General features: G+C 28.7%; 1 protein-coding gene across 2 annotated transcripts in view; it reads left to right on the top strand.

Moving 5' to 3' along the window:
- The window catches only part of drn (zinc finger AN1-type doctor no), a 79,963-nt gene that overhangs the window by 12,956 nt on the left and 43,077 nt on the right, over positions 1 to 23,930 (top strand). The gene's annotated exons all lie outside the window — the stretch shown is intronic.

Here is a 23,930-nt window from a genome sequence, read left to right as displayed (position 1 = left end):
AAGGACATGTTGTGTTTTATGCACGAGCAAAAATTTGGAAAAAAATTACCAAAAAACTATCAAACAAAAAAATTATGTTGAAAAATTTTATTTCTAAAGAACTGTTTGTCAAAATTTTATTTCTGTAGTAAATTTTGTTAAAATTTTATCTCTATAGAAAATGTTGCCAAAATTTTATTTATGTAGAAAAAATTGTCAAAATATTGTCTCTATAGAAAATTTTGTGAAAATTTTATGTATATGGAATTTTTTTGTATTACTATAGAAAATTTTGTCAAAATTTTGTTTCTATAGAAAATTTTGTCAAAATTTTATTTCTATAGAAAATTTTGTCAAAATTTTATTTCTATAGAAAATTTTGTCAAAATCTTATTTCTATAGAAAATTTTGTCAAAATCTTATTTCTATAGAAAATTTTGTCAAAATTTTATTTCTATAGAAAATTTTTTCAAAATTTTATTTCTATAGAAAATTTTGTCAAAATTTTATTTCTATAGAAAATTTTGTCAAAATTTTATTTCTATAGAAAATTTTGTCAAAATTTCATTTCTATAGAAAATTTTGTCAAAATTTTATTTTTATAGAAAATTTTGTCAAAATTTTATTTCTCTAGAAAATTTTGTCAAAATTTTATTTCTATAGAAAATTTTGTCAAATTTTTATTTTTATAGCAAATTTTGTAAAAATTTTATTTCTATAGAAAATTTTGTCAACATTTTATTTCTATAGAAAAATTTGTCAACATTTTATTTCTATAGAAAATTTTGTAAAAATTTTATTTCTATAGAAAAATTTGTCAACATTTTATTTCTATAGAAGATTTTGTCAAAATTTTAGTTCTATAGAAAATTTTGTCAAAATTTTAGTTCTATAGAAAATTTTGTCAAAATTTTATTTCTATAGAAAATTTTGTCAAAATTTTATTTCTATAGAAAATTTTGTCAAAATTTTTTTTCTATAGAAAATTTTGTCAAAATTTTATTTCTATAGAAAATTTTGTAAAAATTTTATTTCTATAGAAAATTTTGTGAAAATTTTATTTCTACAGAAAATTGTGTGAAAATTTTATTTCTACAAAAAATTTTCTCCAAATTGTATTTCTACAGAAAATTTTCTCCCAATTGTATTTCTATAGACAATTTTCTCCAAATTGTATTTCTATAGAAAATTTTGTCAAAATTTTATTTCTATAGAAAATTTTGTCAAAATTTTATTTCTATAGAAAATTTTGTCAACATTTTATTTCTTAGAAAATTTCGTCAAAATGTTATTTCTATAGAAAATCTTGGTAAAATTTTATTTCTATAGAAAATTTTGTCAAAATTTTATTTCTATAGAAAATTTTGTCAAAATTTTATTTCTATAGAAAATTTTGTCAAAATTTTATTTCTATAGAAAATTTTGTCAAAATTTTATTTCTATAGAAAATTTTGTCAAAATTTTATTTCTATAGAAAATTTTGTCAAAATTTTATTTCTATAGAAAATTTTGTCAAAATTTTATTTCTATAGAAAATTTTGTCAAAATTTTATTTCTATAGAAAATTTTGTCAAAATTTTATTTCTATAGAAAATTTTGTCAAAATTTTATTTTTATAGAAAATTTTGTCAAAATTTTATTTCTCTAGAAAATTTTGTCAAAATTTTATTTCTATAGAAAATTTTGTCAAATTTTTATTTTTATAGCAAATTTTGTCAAAATTTTATTTCTATAGAAAATTTTGTCAACATTTTATTTCTATAGAAAAATTTGTCAACATTTTATTTCTATAGAAAATTTTGTAAAAATTTTATTTCTATAGAAAAATTTGTCAACATTTTATTTCTATAGAAGATTTTGTCAAAATTTTAGTTCTATAGAAAATTTTGTCAAAATTTTATTTCTATAGAAAATTTTGTCAAAATTTTATTTCTATAGAAAATTTTGTCAAAATTTTTTTTATAGAAAATTTTGTCAAAATTTTATTTCTATAGAAAATTTTGTAAAAATTTTATTTATATAGAAAATTTTGTCAAAATTTTATTTCTATAGAAAATTTTGTCAAAATTTTATTTCTTAGAAAATTTCGTCAAAATGTTATTTCTATAGAAAATCTTGGTAAAATTTTATTTCTATAGAAAATTTTGTCAAAATTTTATTTCTATAGAAAATTTTGTCAAAATTTTATTTCTATAGAAAATTTTGTCAAAATTTTATTTCTATAGAAAATTTTGTCAAAATTTTATTTCTATAGAAAATTTTGTCAAAATTTTATTTCTATAGAAAATTTTGTCAAAATTTTATTTCTATAGAAAATCTTGTCAAAATTTTATTTCTATAGGTAATTTTGTCAAAATGTTATTTCTATAGAAAATTTTGTCAAAATTTTATTTCTATAGAAAATTTTGTCAAAATTTTATTTCTATAGAAAATTTTGTCAAAATTTTATTTCTATAGAAAATTTTGTCAAAATTTTATTTCTATAGAAAATTTTGTCAAAATTTTATTTCTATAGAAAATTTTGTGAAAATTTTTTTCTATCAAGTATTCTACCAATCTACCAAACAGTAAAAAATGCAACATTTTTGCTGTTTCGTTGGCTACACTTTTTTTGCTGGGTATAACTACTAGTAAAAGGTACATACTGAATCCTTAGAAAGTTTTAAAATGAAACGTTCTCAATTATATAAAATTACACAAGTTTTTATTATTATTCCTCTTAAGCCAGAAGAATTAGTTTTCGAGCTAATCCTTATCCTTTCCTTCTCTCCTACTCATTCGTAGTAATTTGATCCTCCTTGCAAAATATCCTTCAAATTTCATTTTCCTTGTAAAGAAAAAAATCTAGCCATTGATGGTTTTGTCTCACTTAAGCCACCCACTAACTACCCCTTATTGGAAAAAACACAAGAAAATCCAATGACTCGTTAAACCAGCTGTTGATTGTAATTTATTCCTTGTTGTCAAGGCAGAATTTTGTTGTTGTTGCTGTTCTCTTCTTTATAAATAAATTTACATCGTTTGCCCTTCATTCTACTATTACTTTAGAATAAAGTTTGTTTATAATCAAGGTTTCTCTTGTTTGTGCCGCCGCCACCCCCCTGCTAGACCCACATAACCTCCTACTTTTTGATTTTCGTTTTGTTTTTTTTTTTTTGCTTAATCGTTTGGTAAAGATGACATTAAACGGAAATGGAATGAGTGTTAAAATGGAAATGTTTGCCTTCAGAAGAAAGAAGAAGGCAAAAATAACAAAAAAGAGTAGATTATGATGATTATGACCTTTGATGTGAGAAAAAGGCGTGTTTCTCAAGGATATCTTACTGATGAGATGCTATTCTAAATTCATCAATTGTTAGTCAACAAAATTGGATACTTCAAAGAAAATGTGGGAGAAATTTTCCTATTATGGCTAAAAACAGATTTTAAGTTACTACGTAGTCGTAGTACAGGCAAGAGATTTCTATTGAAAAGAAGGTAGCCAATGAAAGAGACTTCCTATGTATTTTATATATTAAAGGTTCTGTAAACAAGTAATAATCTAAGAATGAAGAATTGTAAAAGTATTTTGGGGTGGAGGACAACGAAAGAATCGCAATGAATATAATAAAATTAGAATTTCAGTTGAGGAGATATCCTTGTTAATTTTTTTTTGCTACTGGCGAGAAAAGCGAAATCGGTCTGTACGATTGGCCCTGGCTCGAGTTTTTGGCTGGCTTCAGCAGTGGAATCACCCTACCCATAGCCACCGTAGTGCATTGGTTAGCATTTCCGCCTTGCATACACAAGGTCGTGAGTTCGATTCCTGCTTCGACCGAACATCAAAAAGTTTTTCAGCGGTGGAGTATCCCACCTCAGTAATGCTGGTGACATTTCTGAGGGTTTCAAAGCTTCTCTAAGTGGTTCCACTGCAATGTGGAACGCCGTTCGGACTCGGCTATAAAAAGGAGGTCCCTTGACATTGAGCTTAACATGGAATCGGGCAGCACTCAGTGATAAGAGAGAAGTTCACCAATGTGGTATCACAATGGACTGAATAGTCAAAGTGAGCCTGATACATCGGGCTGCCACCTAACCTAACCCATTTTCCAGACGTCGGGTGTAATAAGAGATTCCAAGCACAAATTGAGGAGTCTGGTCAGGTACTCAACTCCCAGTAATACCAGATACTTCAGCATTAGCATAGAGATTCCGTCGGGTCCCAGCGCATTATATGGTTTAGCGCTATTGAAGACATTTCTTCGGCTGTGTAAATTGTGGTGTATCGATGAATGACTCCTTTCCGCTCTATCATTCTCGGGATGCTCGACAAACTTTCGGTTGAAAAATCTCGCACACCTCAGTCAATGTCACTTCGCCAAAGGTAACTGAAATCCCATCATCCCTTATAATGGGGTTCGAGAAGGAACTCACTAAATAAAATACATGGAATAAAAAATTATGTTCCTATAAAATCAACATCTCTCTGATGTTTTGGTAGATTTTGCAAAATCCTCTCCAACTAAGAGGTACTTTAATTTTCTATAGAAATAAAATTTTGACAAAATTTTCTATAGAAATAAAATTTTGACAAAATTTTCTAAAGAAATAAAATTTTGAGAAAATTTTCTATAGAAATAAAATTTTGATAAAATTCTCTATAGAAATAAAATTTTGACAAAATTATCTATAGAAATAAAATTTTGACAGTTTTCTATAGAAATAAAATTTTGACAAAATTTTCTATAGAAATAAAATTTTGACAAAATTTTCTATAGAAATAAAATTTTGCAAAAATTTTCTATAGAAAAAAATTTAAAAAGTAAATTTTGAAAAGTTTTCTGTAGAATAAAATTTTGAAAAGTTTTCTGTAGAAATACAATTTTGCAAACATTTTCAATAGCAATAAAATTTTCAAATATTTTCTAAAGAAATAAAATTTTGCAGAAGTTTACTGTAGAAATAAAACTTTGACAAAATTTTCTATAGAAATAAAATTTTGCAAAAATTTTCTATAGAAATAAAATTTTGACAAAATTATCTATAGAAATAAAATTTTGACAAAATTATCTATAGAAATAAAATTTTGACAAAATTTTCTATAGAAATAAAATTTTGACAAAATTTTCTATAGAAATAAAATTTTGACAAAATTTTCTAAAGAAATAAAATTTTGAGAAAATTTTCTATAGAAATAAAATTTTGACAAAATTATCTATAGAAATAAAATTTTGACAGTTTTCTATAGAAATAAAATTTTGACAAAATTTCCTATAGAAATAAAATTTTGACAAAATTTTGTATAGAAATAAAAATTTGCAAAAATTTTGTATAGAAATAAAAATTTGCAAAAATTTTGTATAGAAATAAAAATTTGCAAAAATTTTCTATAGAAATAAAATTTTGACAAAATTTTCTATAGAAATAAAATTTTGACAAAATTTTCTATAGAAATAAAATTTTGACACAATTTTCTATAGAAATAAAAGTTTGACAAAATTTTCTATAGATATAAAATTTTTGCCAAATTTTCTATAGAAATAAAATTTTTGACAAAATTATCTATAGAAATATAATTTTGCAAAAATTTTCTATAGAAATAAAATTTTGACATAATTTTCTATAGAAATAAATTTTGCCAAAATTTTCGATAGAAATAAAATTTTGCAAAATTTTTCTAAAGAAATAAAATTTTGCAGAATTTTGACGACATTTTCTATAGAAATAAAATTCTAAGATAATTTTCCATTGAAATAAAATTTTCACAACATTTTTTATAGAAATAAAATTATGACAAAATTCATCACGCTTGTCTGCGAGTCCCTGTGATCATTTCACTCGGTTGCAGCGTCTCAAAGTACACCACACCCAACTGGTCATTCCAAAATACACGACATAAGCTTCTTTCCGTATATATTGGGCTTTAAATAAAATTTAACAAAAAATTAAGTAAATTTTGAATTTAATATTGGAGAGAGATATATTTTGTTTTAAATCTTAATAAAATGAATTAAAATTCATATTTAAATTAAGCAATTTCGCAGACCATATAGAAACAACCAAGCAAATAAAAAAAGTAAAATCTCATTACACAGCCTTTTTCAACCTTGCCACTTCAATTCAGCTGCACAAACTTCCCACACACTTTAATTGTAAGCCGCCTTGTTAAAGCAATTTTATCCTTTTTAGTCCAAGGTTTGTGTGGTTATGCTCTGATTTCCCATAGCCAAGAATTAAATTCTCATTCCACATTTTTAATTTTCATTAAATTATTAAATCGTGATTGGCAGCAGCATCTGAATTGCAGAGAAGTATATTTGATGTACATGGTGTTAGCCACTTTAATAAGGAATCAAATATCCTGCTGTTTAAATTTCTTCTTCAATTACGATTGAAATGAGTTTCGTTGAAGTGCGCATGACGCCCAGAAACAATGTTTGCCTCTACCAACTGGCAGTTTCATGTCCTTTGTATATTCAAGGGGGAATAGAATTTTTCTACTGCAGCAGAAGAATAGAGCTTTAATTTTTCGTTGAAATAACAATGGCAAGAAAAATCCCTTTTCACATCTCTGTTTTTCTCATTGATTTTTGGTTTTACAACGTGACTGTGTGTGTGTCGATTCTCAGTTGGCGAAGATGGGAAAGTATCTACGAAACTTTTGTTTTCAATTTTTTGGGGTTGGCACTGGTACATCTCACACAGCAGCAATTGCGTCCGCCATTGTTTCGGATATTCTTGCCATATTGTGAATGCAGCTTTCTTTGTCTATTGTTTCTGGGCAGTTTTTGAAGACTTGCTGTGAATTTAGTGTTTAGTTATTTTTTTTTAATAAAAGATAATCTTTATTTTTCAATATATTCTTTGGCAGATATATGTGTATATCTGTTTGATCTGCAGGATGCCTTTCCAGGCAATTGACCATAGAGCCTATCAAGATCTCTGGGAACATTTTTACCCTAGCAATTTTGAAATTTTGGACATGGAAGATTGTTCTGTTGCTGAGACCTGCGAAACTTCCGCTTGTAACTTTTCCCTGATCAAAAATTCTTGGAGCCACACAGAAAAAAATTTCACAAACATTTTTCCAATTAAAGTCTTGATTGAGTTTTAAAACATATTCAATTCAAAATTTTATTGATTCAACAAAATTTTTAATTGAAACAAAAATCAATCACAAAAATTAAAAGGATCAATTAATTTTTTAATTGGATCAATTAAGGTTTTAATTGACTTTCAATTAAATTTTTAATTGATACTATCATTTCTGTTATTGAAGACATTTCAATTAAAAAATTAATTGGATCAATTAATTTCGTGATTGAATTAGAATTTTTTTGTGTGCATTTTGATACAAAGTGCTCTATTATTGGGTGATATTGTGAAAACCTCGGCTTTAAGAAATTATTTCTATATTCCTGGTAGAAATTTGTAATTGGAAATTTAAGTTGGAAATCACCGCTGAGAAGGAACATATGAGTTGGATTTCTGTCTCTCCTCATATTTAATTTGTGGCTAAAGTCCCCATCAGATGCCCAACTATGCAGATGATTGCTCAAGGCTTGACTAAAAATGGTTTATCACTTCCAGGATGGTACTTTCTGATAAACTCCTATCAGATTCCATTTTAATTAGGGACCTATCATGAATCACACACTGGATCGGCAATACGAATCATAAGGGTATAAAGGCCGGAGCACACAGAAGGTTAATCTTCCTATCGGGTCATTGGGGGTCTGGACAAAGATTCCTTAAATTATGTGACTTTCAGGATGCTAACTACTGATAAATAAACTCCCATCAGCACACAAAAAAATTTTTTTCTGATTCAATCACGAAATTAATTGATCCAATTAATTTTTTAATTGAAATGTCTTCAATCACGAAAATGATAGTATCAATCACAGTTTTAATTGGGCATAGAAAAAATTCTTGATTAAAATATTAATTGATGTCATTAGCAATTTTCAATTAATTTTTTAATTGATTCAATTAAAAATTTAATTGATTTTGAATGCAAACCCCAATTAATTTTTTATTTAAAAAGGTAACTATTTTCAATTACTTTCTGAATTGGTTTAGAGTTTTTATTTGGATTAAGAAATGTTCATCACTTTTTTTAACTGACTTAGTCTTCCGAATTTGATTAAAAAGTTAATTGTATCAATTAATTTTTTAATTAAAAATTATAAAATTTTCAATCATTGACTTAATTAACTTTATGTTCTATCTTGATTAAAAAGTTAATTGTATCAATTAATTTATTAATTGAAAAAATATTCAACTTCAATTAACTTTTTAATTGGAAATATTTTGGTGATATTTTTTTCTGTGAGGGCACTGGATGGGCAATTCTAATGAAGAGGGAATAAAGGCCGGCCCAAACAGAAGTTTAATCTTCTTACCGGTCGAAATTTATTTGATAAATAAAGACATCTTAATAGTGTCCAAATCAGTGGCTACCTCTACCAACCGCTCAAATTCTTCAAATATGGCCTTTGGCCTCAAGAGGTCCTTGCTTGCATGCCCCGGCAATCCGACATATCCGATATCTCAATGTTTCCACCAGAGATAGCTCCAAAATCTTTCCTTTTCAATGATGATGACTACGATGACCATGGATTACTGCTTGTTTAGAGATCCATCAAGGTTTCCATCATCACCATCACCAGTCCCCCTTATTTTGACGTAGAATAGCAAAACCACTGTGTAAGTCCCTACAGCTCTATTGTTGATCATGGATATAAAAGTTGTTACAATTGTACTAGATTTAGTACCTTCTACATGCCAAAAGTACAATGGTACTACAATCAGATATTTAATACAAATTGAATTATTACGTCTTCAAGAAGTCAGCGTCAGTAAATGTCCTTGTGTGCATTGGCAATCCATCATCCTCAATATCTCTCGATGCATCCCACAAACAAAAAATATCACTCAAGTTTTGCCAATTAACATTTTAATGGGATTCTAAAAAATTTTCAATTAAAAATTTAATTGACTCAACAAAATTTTTTAATAGAAATAAAAATCAATCGCAGAAATTAATAGTATCAATTAATTGATTGATACTATAATTTCTGTGATTGAAGAAGTTTCAATTAAAAAATAATTGGATCAATTAATTGATTGAAGACAAAAAAATATTTTTTTTCTGAGACAACTCCTATTCTCAAGCTCGATATTGACTCTTTTTGTCTATTATTTTCCAAACCTATCCTTTCCAACGAGGATGAATATTTTGTATATACCAAATTTTGCCATAATCCAGCTACAATGGATTACTGATTTGTTTAGTGAGCCATCAAGGTTTCCATCATCATCATCATCACGATGTATGTCATTATTATTTCCAGCTTCAATACAGTTCCCCCCATATTTTAACGGAGAATAGAAAAACATTGTCTACCACCCTGTAGTTGTTGCCCCTTTACGTACCATAGAAGAGCTCTATTGTTGATTCTCTTGGCTTCTGCAGCAGCAAAATCATGGGTATAACCACAGCAGCAACAACAATGTTGTTACGATTCGTGGATATATACACATTTGTGTAGTGGTAGTAAAATTAAAAATCAGCAGCAATTTCTGAGTTCAACATTCACTTTTGGTGGGTACGTTGGCAACTCAAATACACCCGCATAACCCCCTGGTGTTCTATACTATGTACATCCTGGCCACATCATATCACCATTTTAGATATTTCTTTTACACCACGTCAGAATAACTTGCTATAAAGTATTCCACACACTTGAAACCACTGAATGAGGATGAGTTCCTCGACATTTGGTAAAAATATTTCAGCAACAGACATGGAAAGTTAACAAAACCACTACTTTCAATGGGGTAGCATGGGGATATATGGCAATTATATAGCCAGCCGCCCTTCCATTAACAGGCGTACATTATGGTTTCTCCTGCTATTAGTTTAGTAAAGGATAAATGAATTGAGGGTGGTATAAAATTGATTTGGGGTATATGACTTTGTGTATAGGGTAGATATCGTTAAAGTGAAGTTTGTTCTCCAAATGAAGAAGTAGACAGAATTTTAGCAAACAAAGGGAAAAAATCAATAACATTTTAGTTTGGAGCGAGACCACTTGCTAAAGAGAATATGGTGAGAATTTAACCTATTTCTCTTGTATATCGTCCAGTGTGTTTTTAGCCCTGAGGAGTTGTTGTAGTATTTTCAATTTTTTTCGTCTGCCGTCTTTTGACATGGAGAGACTGTTTGTTTTAAGCCTGGTTCACAGTGTGATTGGCAATATTGCTTCTGTGGACATAGTAGATGCAATATGTCATTAAGAGTCATCTGTCCTCACCTAATATCAGATCAGATTCCTTTAATCTATAAATGACAATAATTAAATTGGGTTATGATATCTAACATGTCCCATTTCCATATTTGATTGTTTCGAATAGTTCGTATAAAAATCTAATTTTGGATTTCAATATCATATTTATTTCCATCTTTTTGGATAATTGATTTTTCGTCTTTCAGTATCTAGCGAGTATATTTTTTTTTTAATTGGAATCAGTTGATATCCCAATAAATAGAATATGAAGATTTTGGATTTGAATATTATTTTTTCATAACACAAAAAGAGCTGTAATGATCATCTAATAAATAAGCCAGCCAGCCTATTCATTACAGGTACAGAAAGGTATGTTACTAGTACCCTTTTTGAACAACAAATAATATTTGGTCGCACAATAGGCACTAGTCTTATGTCGTTCCAGAACGAACTAGTTCCTATGAATGGTTCACCAAATGGAACGACCGGTACTAGTCCTGTCACTTTCGTTCCTATAGTTCCATACACAAAAAAATTTTTTTTACTCAATTACGAAATTAATTGATCCAATTAATTTTTAAATTGAAATGTCTTCAATCACAGACAATTAAAAAATTAATTGATTAAATTAAAAAACCATCTTTTTTGGATAATTGATTTTTCGTCTTTCAGTATCTAGCGAGTATATTTTTTTTTTAATTGGAATCAGTTGATATCCCAATAAATAGAATATGAAGATTTTGGATTTGAATATTATTTTTTCATAACACAAAAAGAGCTGTAATGATCATCTAATAAATAAGCCAGCCAGCCTATTCATTACAGGTACAGAAAGGTATGTTACTAGTACCCTTTTTGAACAACAAATAATATTTGGTCGCACAATAGGCACTAGTCTTATGTCGTTCCAGAACGAACTAGTTCCTATGAATGGTTCACCAAATGGAACGACCGGTACTAGTCCTGTCACTTTCGTTCCTATAGTTCCATACACAAAAAAATTTTTTTTACTCAATTACGAAATTAATTGATCCAATTAATTTTTAAATTGAAATGTCTTCAATCACAGACAATTAAAAAATTAATTGATTAAATTAAAAAATTAATTGATACTATTAATTTGTGCGATTGATTTTTATTTCAATTAAAAAATTTTTGATTCAATTAAATTCTTAATTGAATATTTTTTAATATTAAGATTTTAATTGAAAAAAAATTCTGTGTAGTTCCTTTTCGCTTTAAAAATATATCGAATACGGAATATTAATAAAAACTTTTATATTTCTTCACATCAAAGTGCTTTTTCTTCGTCCAATACTTGCATGTGAAAGAGAGACCACAGTTAAATGATTGAATTTATTCAAAGGAACTAAATGGAACGAAGGAACGATATAAAGACTCTAGTTCCTTTGAGGGTAGTAGACGACAGTGATGGCAAATATTAAAACCGGTACGAATTATTAGAACGAGATGGAACGAAGGAACGATTTAAAAGAACTAGTTACTTTCTAAAAAAGGAACGATAAGTCCGAATCACTACGGTGAACGGTTTTACCCAAGACTAATAGGCACTATTTTTATTGTAAATCTCTCTGCTAATATTAATAGGGACAGAGATTTTTTGCGTTTTTCTACCACAGCTTATATTTATTTTCAATCTGCTTTTGTTTGGTTGCGGAGATTTTTGAAAACGTATTTTTTCTTAGTCATTGTTACATACTCACGATTCTACACACAGAGAAGAAATATGATCACCCCAAACATGTTTCAATAACAAAATATAACTTTTGGACGGTGAACATGTAACATGTTTGTCTTAACCATATCATTTTCTTGAAAAAAATGATTGTGTCAATCATGTATATGTTTGCGCCGAGAAAACAATATTTTTTAAATGTTCCATGTTCACCATTTAAAAATAACATTTTGCTCTTGAAACATGTTTGGGGTGATCATACTATTCCTTCTCTGGGTGTACTATAATATCGCTCAACCTTGCATTTCGCATGTTGCTATCGTGCATTTATTACATAGTTCTCTTTTATGCCTTGTTTTGTTTTTGCTTTACTTTGTCTGCAAGTGTTTTCCATTTCCTTTGTTTTGATATATAATGTAAGAGAAATATGTATATATAGTGTCATGTAATGTACTTTTATGAGTACATAAGATAATCGTACTAAAATATCGTTGCGTAAAATGCAAAATGGCTTAAAGAAAATTTGTCAAAATTGAAATAAATTTTGTTTTATTCGCATATTACTAATTGTTCTTAAAATAAAATAGAAATAAATCCCACAATCATTTTATTTCCATTTCATCGAAAATTAATCCTTTATATTAACAGTTCATGCGAGGTCTTGGTTTACTATAGATTTTTTTGCATAACAGAAATAAATCCCACAATCATTTTATTTTCATTTCATTGAAAATTAATCCTTGATATTAACAGTTCATGCGAGGTCTTGGTTTACTATAGATTTTTTTGCATACTTTTAGGCGTTGCACTTGTTCTTTTTATTAAAGTTTTGCGAAGGAAATAGTGCCAAAGTTAATTGAGAATAATAAGATTAAGTCTTGTGCTCTTATAAAGAGAAAACAAATTTCAAGGTGTAGAGGGCTATGAGAAAAAATTGTTTTGTCAATTTTTTCCAAGGCAGATCTGCCCAGAAATAAATTAAAACAGCAGTATTCACATAAAACCATAATAAATATTTGCTTTAACATACACATAAGTTTTATTTTAATTTTCTATAATCGTTTTGGTATTGCTTTTATGGGTTTTAATGCAGAAATTTATGAAAAACACAAATGTTATGATATTTTCCGACGCAAACGGCAGTACATTTGAGAGACACATCGACGCAAACTTCATGATATTTTGATGGCAGAGTCCTCTGGTGTTTAAGTTTTGCTATGACAAGACTGTGTCTTCTTCTAATTTGTCTATGATAGTGCTCAATATCACTGTTGCCAGTATTTTTGTGACTTTTATCCCCAAAAATCCCCAATTTAAATAAAAATTCCTCACAATTTTTTTATGAAAACCAAGAAAAAGGCTCTGTAATAATTTTGAGAATTGAATATGTGTAGTCCCATATGAATGTGAACCATCTTCATAATTTATATATTTATGTGATATAATCAATTAAGACTTTAATTGGAAAAAATTTCATGAATGTGGAAGAATCTGTGTATGTGGAAGAATGCTTAAAATTCAGACATTATAATCTTTTGCAACGGCGTCAAACAAACGACTCCAAGGGCCTTCCAAAGATAATTGAGTATAACAAGATTAAGCATTGTGCTCTTATAAAGAGAAAACAAATGTCAAGGTGTAGAGGGCTATGAGAAAAAATTGTTTTATTTGTCAATTTTTTCCAAAGCAGCTCTGCCCAGGAATAAATTTAAAACGGCAATATTCACATAAATCCATAATGAATATTCGCTTTAAAATACACATAAGTTTTATTTTAATTTTCTACAATCGTTTTGGTATTGCTTTTGTGGGTTTTTATTCAGAAATTTATGAAAAACACAAATTTTATGATATTTTCCGACGAAAACGGCAGTACATTTGAGAGACACGTCGACGCAAACTTTATGATATTTTGTTGGTGCTTCAGTTTTGCTACGACAAGACTGCATCTTCTTCTCAATTATCTTTGGGCCTTCACACATACAGGGTTGCCAAATAGAACTATTTTTCTCATGACACTGCACTGAAAAAACAGTGAACCTACACGCTCACAAAAAATCGCTTCTGTAACATATACTCCCAAACATATTTTGCTTCAAGCATATATATTTTTGGGTATTGCCCAAACATTTATATGTTTGATCTCTTCCAATATATAATATGTTTGAAAGCATATTGGTCTAAACAATTATGTTTGGGTAGTCTAAGTTCCAAACATTTTGTATTTTTGCATCCAAATTCAATAATGTTGTCTTCCATAAAACAATATGTTATTATGTGAACATATAATATGTTTGGAAGCATTTTGCACCCAAAAATATTATATGCTTAAAAAAAATTCTCCCAAACAATATTGTGCTCAAAATTTTATTTATTTATTTATATATTTACAATCATAATGAATTATGAAAATAAACAGGTAATATAGGTGCTAACAACATTTTTAGATTTTCGACTGAAGATTTTCGACCTGAATGCTCAAAATTTTGTTTCTGCCCAATTGTATATTCCCCCACATCTTTCTCACTTCCACAAGATTTTTTAGTTCTTAGCACCTTTTTCTGTAATACAAACATTGTAGAAGAAATTATTCAATTGTATGATTTTTTTTATTTTAATTTTACCTTTTGCCGGACGGGGATTCGAACAGCGGACCACACAGTTTGTAAGGATCAAAGAAGTAGCTGATCAATTGCCCAAGGAAAAATAAAATGTTAATTTTGTAATAACAAGCAACAACCACCAACTTAACTCAATATCGCTCCCTGTTAAATAGCGCTCCAAGCTACTAAACACATATATGTTTATAGGCTATTTCTAAATTAATATATGTTTGCATCCAAGCATATTATATTTACAAACATTTTATGTCCCAAACATAATATGTTCTAACATATTAACATATATGTCCCAAACATGTTATGCTAGTTTATGAACATTATATGCTTGCATTCAAAAATATTGTGTTTAAAAATTTGTGTTCCAAACATATAATGTTTATAGCCAAACATATGAAAAACAGTCTTTTTCATCCGTGTACCAGGAAGAAATCTTTTGGTTAAGTTTAGAAAATTTTGAATGTTTTTAGAAAATTTTAACTTAATAGTTTTACAAACGCTGGCATCACGCCGATATAACGAAAATAAGTAAATATTTTTCGACAAATTCAAGAAAATTTATTAGACATAAATAATTTTTTTCACATGTTAAAGAAAATTTTGTAGTTTGAATGAAAAAAATTGGAGTTCAAAATTGCAAGAATGTCTTTAGTGACATACGAAGTTCATGATGAATGCATTTTTAGTAAAATTTACAAATTTAAAGAAATAATGAACTATTTTGTGTGAAATACGAATTTAGTAAATTTTTGTACTTAATTTGTGTATAACTTTTCCTCGTTTGTTAGTTCATTTAACTACCGCACGCAAAAAATTATTAAAGTAAAGGATACTTTCTCCAAACATAATATTTCCATGAACTAAAAAAAGGTAAATTGGCTTTAGTGAAATAGAGAGTTCACCTTTTTTTTTTGAGTGTGGGGATAGGAAATATAATAAACGACATTTCAACATCAAATTTGAAAGACGTTATAGTCTTTGCCAACGGCATTAAAAACGGATTCCTACTTAGCTAAATAGTAGGGGTTGCAATGGTATTTTTCACATCGTCCCAAATGGTCTAGTTGATTTTTCATGTTTATCAAAATCTAATTATCCTCTTTTAATGTCCTATAAATTTTTCCGAAAAATTTTTTTTCGAGTAGAGACCTGTCTCATTTTAAGTTTAGTCGATTATCAATTTATTTACTTTTAAAAATAAAATATGGCATAAATCTAGGTATTTTGTTGGTTTTATTGTTTATACCCTTTTGCATTTCAAATGAGGCTATATATGTATCCCTATCTTTAAATATATGTATACATACATATGTATATATGTTTGTGTACGTTATATATTTTTCATGTTGTTTGTCTGCCCGACGGACGGAACTACCATTGGTTCACGTTTTTGTTTTTCATGCCATTTCACAACCACATCATCATCATCATCGTCATCATTATCAACATTTCTACAATAACTCTACGAGTGCTTGTCCTGTGAACATTGCAACATTTGTTAAACCAAAAAAATATATAATAACAAAACACCCACCACCCTCTTGTTTTCCTTTATTCTTCATTTTTCTCCAGTTCGTTGAAGAATAAGTAGCAGCAACAGAAACAACAACAATAATAACAATAGGCGAACAAAGGCAAGGTCAATATCCTTAAAGTTGTGATGGAAAATTGTGTATGGAGAAACCCTTGTTACGCACATTCATACATACATACACAGATATGCATGTGCAATGCCAACAATATTTTTCCTTTTTTTTTGTTATTGTACATATGTATGTCTGTGTGTAGATAGCTTTAAATTTTTCCAGTCTATTATTGTTTATGTTCTTTTTCATTCTTCTTTAAAGTCTATGCTTGATAAAAAAGAATGGTATGTGATGTATACGCTCTTTACTTAATGAGAGTGTCATTTAAAATTCTTGGGGATTTATTTGTTGTGCATTCTCTTGTTTCGTATACATATTTGACTCTCTCTCTCTCTCTCTCTCTCAAATCCTTTGTTTAACTCTATTTACATCACATCAGCCATTGAGATATTTCAAAGAGTCTTTGTTGTTGTTGTTGTGTTGTTTAAATTAATTTATCAATTATCACAGATTGTTGTGTCAATTTGACTGTTGGGTGGCAGATTAGGATATCTGTTGGTGTTGTGTGCGTAGTATTTGAGTAATGAAAAAAAGTATTGCCAAAAAACACACACACAAATACACAACAGCAAACCATATGTTGCCACTTTTATATGGACAGTACACAGTACTCTCCGTCTAATTAATCATGACAAATATTTATTGTTTTACTTGAAGAAAGGCGTTGCCCTCAAATGCAAGGTGGTGTCCTTAGAGTTACCGTAGTATTTATGGGATTGTGTATAATACAGTGTAAGTTAACACGCAGAAAAAAGGGGCTCTAATGCCAACTGAACTTTATTTTAGTTCATGAAGATTAGTTGATTTTAGTTAAATTTTGCACACTATGAGTAAATGTTCCTTATTTGAATAATTTTTTGCTAACTTTAATGACGTGAACTAAAAATAAGAAAAAAAGTTGTATATAAATACAGTGCACAATTTTACTACAAAATAAAAAAGTTCATATTTTCCTAAAATGGCAGAAGTTTGCTTAAATTGAGTTCATAAGTCTCTAAAATGAGTAAATTTTACTAAAATTGTACCTGTCTTGAACTTCGTACAGCGCTAAAGACATTTTAACAATTTTTAAATCCAATTTCTTCTTTCAACATATGACATTTTCTTAAACAATAGAAAAAAAATTAATTATTTTTAAAAAAATTTCTTCAGTTTGACAAAAAGTATTATTATAACATGTTGCAATTAGAAAACTATTTTAGTTAAAATTTTCTAAAATAAACCTAAATTTTCTTCCACGGTGGGTTCACTTTCTTTGGGTGACAAAAAACTTCTTAAAAAATTGTAAATTTGCAATTTTTTGGTATTTAGATGAAATCAACTGCCGTTTATACCTATAAAAAGGTATTCGTTGTTAAAAAAATACTCTTTAAATTCTGTGAAATTTTGAATAAAAATAATATGCGTCACAAAAAGACATTTCTTTTGCCTTTTTGTCAATATTTTGTCAACATGGTTAAAATCGAGGAAGGAGGTCAATGTGATTCAAAATTGTAAGTATATTGGGATCCTTCCCTTCCAGTAAAGTTCGATTTCATCCCCATCACTATCATAGACTCTTAAGTGGCACCATAACCAGTGTTGCCAGTAGTTTTCTAGCACTTGTCCCCAAATTGGTACGTCTTTCGTCCCCAAAAAAATTCCTAATTTGAATTAAAATTAATTATAAATATATATTATAAAAAATAATGAAATAGGATCTGTTTGTCATACCAGTTTTCGAGCTGCAATAAGATCAAAGCTTCGCAACACAAAATCAGGAGACCTGTAACAAATCTCAAATGCCTGAGATATAGAAATGGGAGTTGGGTCACCACATATTTGTTCATGAAATTTTACTTCTAAATACTCAAGTAATAAAATTGAATGGGGTAAATATGTAACTATATATAGGTGAACCATCTTCATAATTTCTATATTTATGAGATATATTGTCCAAATCAGTGGTGAACACCAATGAGGGGACAAAATTTAGGACAGAGTTTTCTGTTTCTAGTGCAAAATTCTATTGTACGCAGGGGAATAAAGAGGAGCATAGTTTTCTATATTAAAGAAGCGCTAGCTTCTTTTTTTGGGAATGTTTTATTTTCGCATTATTAAAAAAGAAGCTACGCCGGATTTCTTATACTGAACCGAAAAAGTCCCCACGAAAATTCCCAAATTTATGGAAATTCCCCTTTGAAATCACCAAGTCCCCGGCTCAAAAATTTGGTGGAAACTCATCAATACTGGCAACACTGACCATAATAATCGTTAACTGTGATGGAAAATGTACCAAAAAGGTATTTGACTATTACTACTATTACTGTTAGAAAAACACTTTTGATATTTTGTGGAACTCGTAGTACAACTTCTCAATTGTGACTAGCGGCGTTTTTCCGATGAGATTTAGATATCCTATACGACTATTCTCGTCGAGGTGAGGTTTCTAAGAAGTGACGTCAAAATGAAAAAATCGTTTGCAGGGTCAGTGCAAAATTAGATATTCGCTATGTATCATTGATACACAGCGAATATCAGAAAATTCCCTGTCTCGGAATTGACAAAAAAATTCCGAGACAGGGTATAAAGAGTATAGATAAAATGATACTAGGTTAGGTTAGGTGGCAGCCCGATGTATCAAGATCACTTAGACTATTCAGTCCATTGTGATACCACATTGGTGAACTTCTCTCTTATCACTGAGTGCTGCCCGATTCCATGTTAAGCTCAATGACAAGGGACCTCCTTTTTATAGCCGAGTCCGAACGGCGTTCCACATTGCAGTGAAACCACTTAGAGAAGCTTTGAAACCCTCAGAAATGTCACTAGCATTACTGAGGTGGGATAATCCACCGCTGAAAAACTTTTTGGTGTTCGGTCGAAGCAGGAATCGAACCCAAGACCTTGTGTATGTATGCAAGGCATGCTATTCATTCCACCACGGTGGCTCCTAAATCAACTTCAAAAACTTACTTTACTAAATCAAAAGGTACAAAAATGTACGTTTTGGTATCAAATTGTACCAACTTTAGCAATACTCGAAAAATTTTAAGTAATTTAGTTTTGATAAAAAAACAAAACTTCTCTAAACGTGTAAACTTATATTGTCACAATTTTTATTCAATTCGTCCGAACTGCACACAAAAAAATTTCACGAAAATTTTTCCAATTAAAATTTTAATTGAGTTTTAAAAAATATTCAATTAAAAATTTAATTGATTCAACAAATTTTTCAATTGAAACAAAAATCAATCACAAAAATAATAGTATCAATTAATTTTTTAATTGGATCAATTAACTTTTTAATTGACCTTCAATTAATTTTTTAATTGATACTATCATTTCTGTGATTGAAGACATTTCAATTAAAAATTAATTGGATCAATTAATTTCGTGATTGAATCAGAAAAAAAAATCAATTAACTTTTTAATTGACCTTCAATTAATTTTTTAATTGATACTGTCATTTCTGTGATTGAAGACATTTCAATTAAAAATTAATTGGATTAATTAATTTCGTGATTGAATCAGAAAAAAAAATTTTTGTGTGTGAGTATTGCTTGTATCTTACATATTAGTTAGTATTTTCTGTCGCTATGAGTCCTTAAACAATAAATGTTTCAAATTGTACAAAGTTTTGCATCTCTGTATTGTAGTCGTTTGGTATCTGTGAATTTTCTGAAAAAATTCTACAATTCGTATATTCAACTGGTATCACTATACCAGAAAAAGTACAAAACTATCAATTTTATCAATCCTACTCCCAGTATAGTTTCGTCTGAATTTGAAAAGCTGGAACTAAAGTTCGAAGTTAAATATAATAGGTAGGTACTTTTGTATTTTAAAAACTCCCAAAAAAGTACCAACTTTATCAACCCAATTGTGAACCCAATGTAAAATTGTTGGTACTCAAACCTAAACGAATCTTGGCATCGAGGTGTCTACCTAATATAAAAATACTCAACCTCATTCATCATGCTATAAACAATTTTTATAGTTAATTGGAAAAATTTGAATGAGTTTATATGATCTACAGTAGACCGTAAATACAGCCAGACTATCCCCGCGTGTTGTACGTTTGGAAAAATATGGTATTTATTTATGATCCCTGAGAATTGCCACACTGGCTCTAGAGGCCATAATATGCATAAAAATGAGTGTACACCAAACGAAACTATAAATTTTTAAATACATGTAATCAATTTTCATTCGAAAACACCATGGTCATAGGATATCATAACAAATGGATATAGTTTGTGGTAGAGGAATAGTGAGTCCTTATAAAAATAGTGCTTATAAATTTCCAAATGGAAGGGGCAATTATTGTTGGAATGATTTTAATGTACGTACAATCAACTCAAACTATTTGCTCCAATACTATCCAACCAACCATGTACAGTGTTGTCCATTACAAAAAACTTCCCTCGTCATAAAGAAAGACCTAAGAAGATAGCCATAGAATTTTTTATATTGTAGAAAATGCCAATAACCTTTCTGTCTAACTTGACTACGTACATTGTAGTAATGACTTTTGGGTTAGAAAAATTACTATCGTATCTTATGACTTTATGTATACAATGTGCTTTTTTGTGCTCTCTTGCTTCTTTTTTTATGGTCTTGGTTTCGGATACCAAAAGTCTTTGAACGGCCTTCACAGTCAAAAGTGTTAATATTCTATGAAATTGGAATTTTATCTGTTTCTTCATTGCATTACTCCTTGGGCTGTATTTTAACACTATATCGTCATCATCATCATCGTTGTAGTGAATGTGTCTATTGAGTGGAGGAAAATAACCTCCGAGTGGAGTGTTTTTTTTTTGGTATCATATTTCGTATCTTCCCTTTAGCTGTAGATACATTCATACTTCCTTAAGACCTCTATTCTTAACTGGTTTTAGTTAGCCTACCATTTAGTTTATGACCATATTTTGCCCAGGTGTAACCATATGTTTTTATTCCACGCTTTAATATGGCTTACCTTAACGTGTGAGTAATTACTTGGAATTCTTTGTGTATTTTTGCTGCTTTTTTTGTTTGACTTTAGCTGAATTTAAGTAGAAACCAATTTTCTATAATTTGCGAAATTTTTCATTTTTTTTTTTTTTTGCATTGTTAGTTTTTATAAAGCACTTTGTTTCAAAGGTATATACAAATTCGAATTTTTTCCCAACAAGTAGAATTGATGGTAGAAATACAAAATTGTACGTTCTTCTGAATACTTTTTACTACAGTTTTATTTTTCCATAACATTCAAGCTTTTGGGATATTAATAAAATACCAGCTTATTGCTAGTATGAAGACTGGGTACTCTTTTGCACAACTTTGATCTTAGGCCAAGAAATTATGGAGTCAAAAAAAAAAAAAAATAAAATAAATAAAAAATAAAAATAATAAAATAAAAATAATAAAATAAAAAAGATGGCTAACAATCTCCAGGAGTGATGTACAGGCTAAAAATGTTCCTGTTTTATGTCTTTTTTTATATTTTGGATTTGTTGAAGGGTTCGAATCTCAAACTTCGGGTTCGACAATAATTGCAATTACTGTTGATTAGCCTTAACGCTAAGAATTTCTCAAAAAGTAACAAAAATCTATCATTTGCAAAACAGGTGGCACACTTATTTTAAAAGAGTAGCACACATTTTTATAAAGAAAATGTCAAAAAATTAAACGTATTTTTTATAATTATGAAATAAATTTTTAATTGAAATAAATATTTTTTTTAATTGAAATGTCTTCAATCACTTTTAACTTTTGTGATTGATTTTAGTTTTAATTGTTGAATCAATTAAATTTTAATTGAATATTTTTGAAAATTCAATTAAAAATTGAATTTGGAGTATTTTTTTTTTTATGTGTAAAAGAGGGGAAAATTTTTTCACCAACGTAATATTCGTCTCGGTGTTAAAACACAGTCTTACACAAGTTTACATACCCTTGAGTTTTTAACTTTCTAACTAAACATGTTTCTCGTTGTTGGTTATAAACCACACTTAAATTTTTTTCTTAAAAATTAACAAATACTTTGTTTTTCAAATTATTATACTAAAATTAAAGCATATATATGCATAGTTTATAATATTTTATTATTTAAAGAAAATACAAATTCTTTAATCATATCCCAGCAAAAAAATTTGGAAGTTCTTCCAAAGTCACAACTTTAAAAGCACTTCCAGAAGATGCACTCCCAATGATGTTCTTTATTTTAACTACCCAGGAAGTTCTTTTAATCCAATATTTTATAACTTGGTTTTTTCATAGTTTTAATGGGTGATTTTAATTTTTTTTTTTAGATATAGGTTAAATAGGTTAAAAACTGAGTAAGAATTCATAAAATGGTACAAATCATGTAAATTTTGTCGACAAAAATGCTAAATCCAATCTGAAAAAATTTTGAATTTCTGAAAATATTTGAGGTCAAACGTTTCCGACAAGCGTTAGAATCCATTAAAAATTATAAAAGATTATAAAAATTATTTATTTGACAAAATATCACAGAATTTTTTAATTTACATCCAAAACTTTGAATTTGGATCACACCCAAAGAAGTGATACAAATTCAGTGCAAAGGCTGTTGAAATGGAGAACTTCTGTCCTATGACAAGCCCGTGTTAAATTCATCGCTTCTGCGTCAATTTTGCACCACTTCCGGATCCAAAAAGAACATTTTCATTGCTTTTTTGGCGACGCTTTTTTTGCTGGGTATGTAAACTTGTGTGAGACTGTGTACATACATCATTTTACAGCGTCAAATTGTATAAAATACATTATGGTATAAATTAATATAGTAAAAAGTAACACAATAAGACAAAAAAGTGGCACAATATTGTTAACAGTTTGGATTGTCAATTTACCGTCCAATTGTTTTTTTCTCAATTTTTTTTTCGGTTAGAAATTCTAGAAAACACATTTCCGGTCGAAGGGCCCTGGTTTCCAGGCATAAATTGACATTTCAATCGAAGTTTTTAAAATTTTTTTCAAAAAGTCTAAGTCAACCTTTTGTAATCTTTAAATTTGAAAATCGAATACGACTTTTTAGTCATTTGTTGATCATCCCAGCAAAAAAAACGTCGCCAAAAAAGTAATGAGAATGTTCTTTTTGGATCCGGAAGTGGTGCAAAATTGACGCAGAAGCGATGAATTTAACATGGGCTTGTCATAGGAGCGAAGTCCTCCATTTCAACAGGCGTTGCACTGAATTTGCATCACTTCTTTAGGTATGATCCGAATTCAATATCGAGGTTTTAATGATAAAATCGAAAAGTGATTTTTTAAAAGGGAATGTGATGTAAATCTGATTCTGATTACCCTTCCTAGTCGGATGCAATCCACTGTTTCGACTATTCCTTGGTGTCTGCAGAGTGTAAGTTTCGTCGAATGCCCCGATTATTTTGGATACATAAATTACTGAAATTATGATAGAACTCCATTAGGAGTACGTATCAAAAAATTTCTTCGATATTCTCAACATTGCAGTTGCAATAAAAATGAGGAACACTTATGTAAAAAAATAAGGTATCTAAATTTCGAATATTTTATTTACAATCAGCATTACCGTTGAGAATTTCTAAAAAGTGGCACAAAAAGTGTCACAAGCCATAAAAGGTGGCATACTCATTTTAAAAAGTGACACACTTTTTCATAAAAAAAAATCGACAATTATATTTATATCAGTGTATTATATATAGTAGTGAAAAAGCATTTTAATGTAGATCATAACTAGTCTAACATTAATTTT

This window comes from Haematobia irritans, chromosome 1, assembly GCF_050003625.1.
Source record: "Haematobia irritans isolate KBUSLIRL chromosome 1, ASM5000362v1, whole genome shotgun sequence".
Lineage (NCBI taxonomy): Eukaryota > Metazoa > Arthropoda > Insecta > Diptera > Muscidae > Haematobia > Haematobia irritans.
The sequence above is the reverse complement of the archived record's forward strand: the minus strand, read 5'-3'. Positions and strand labels throughout refer to the sequence as shown.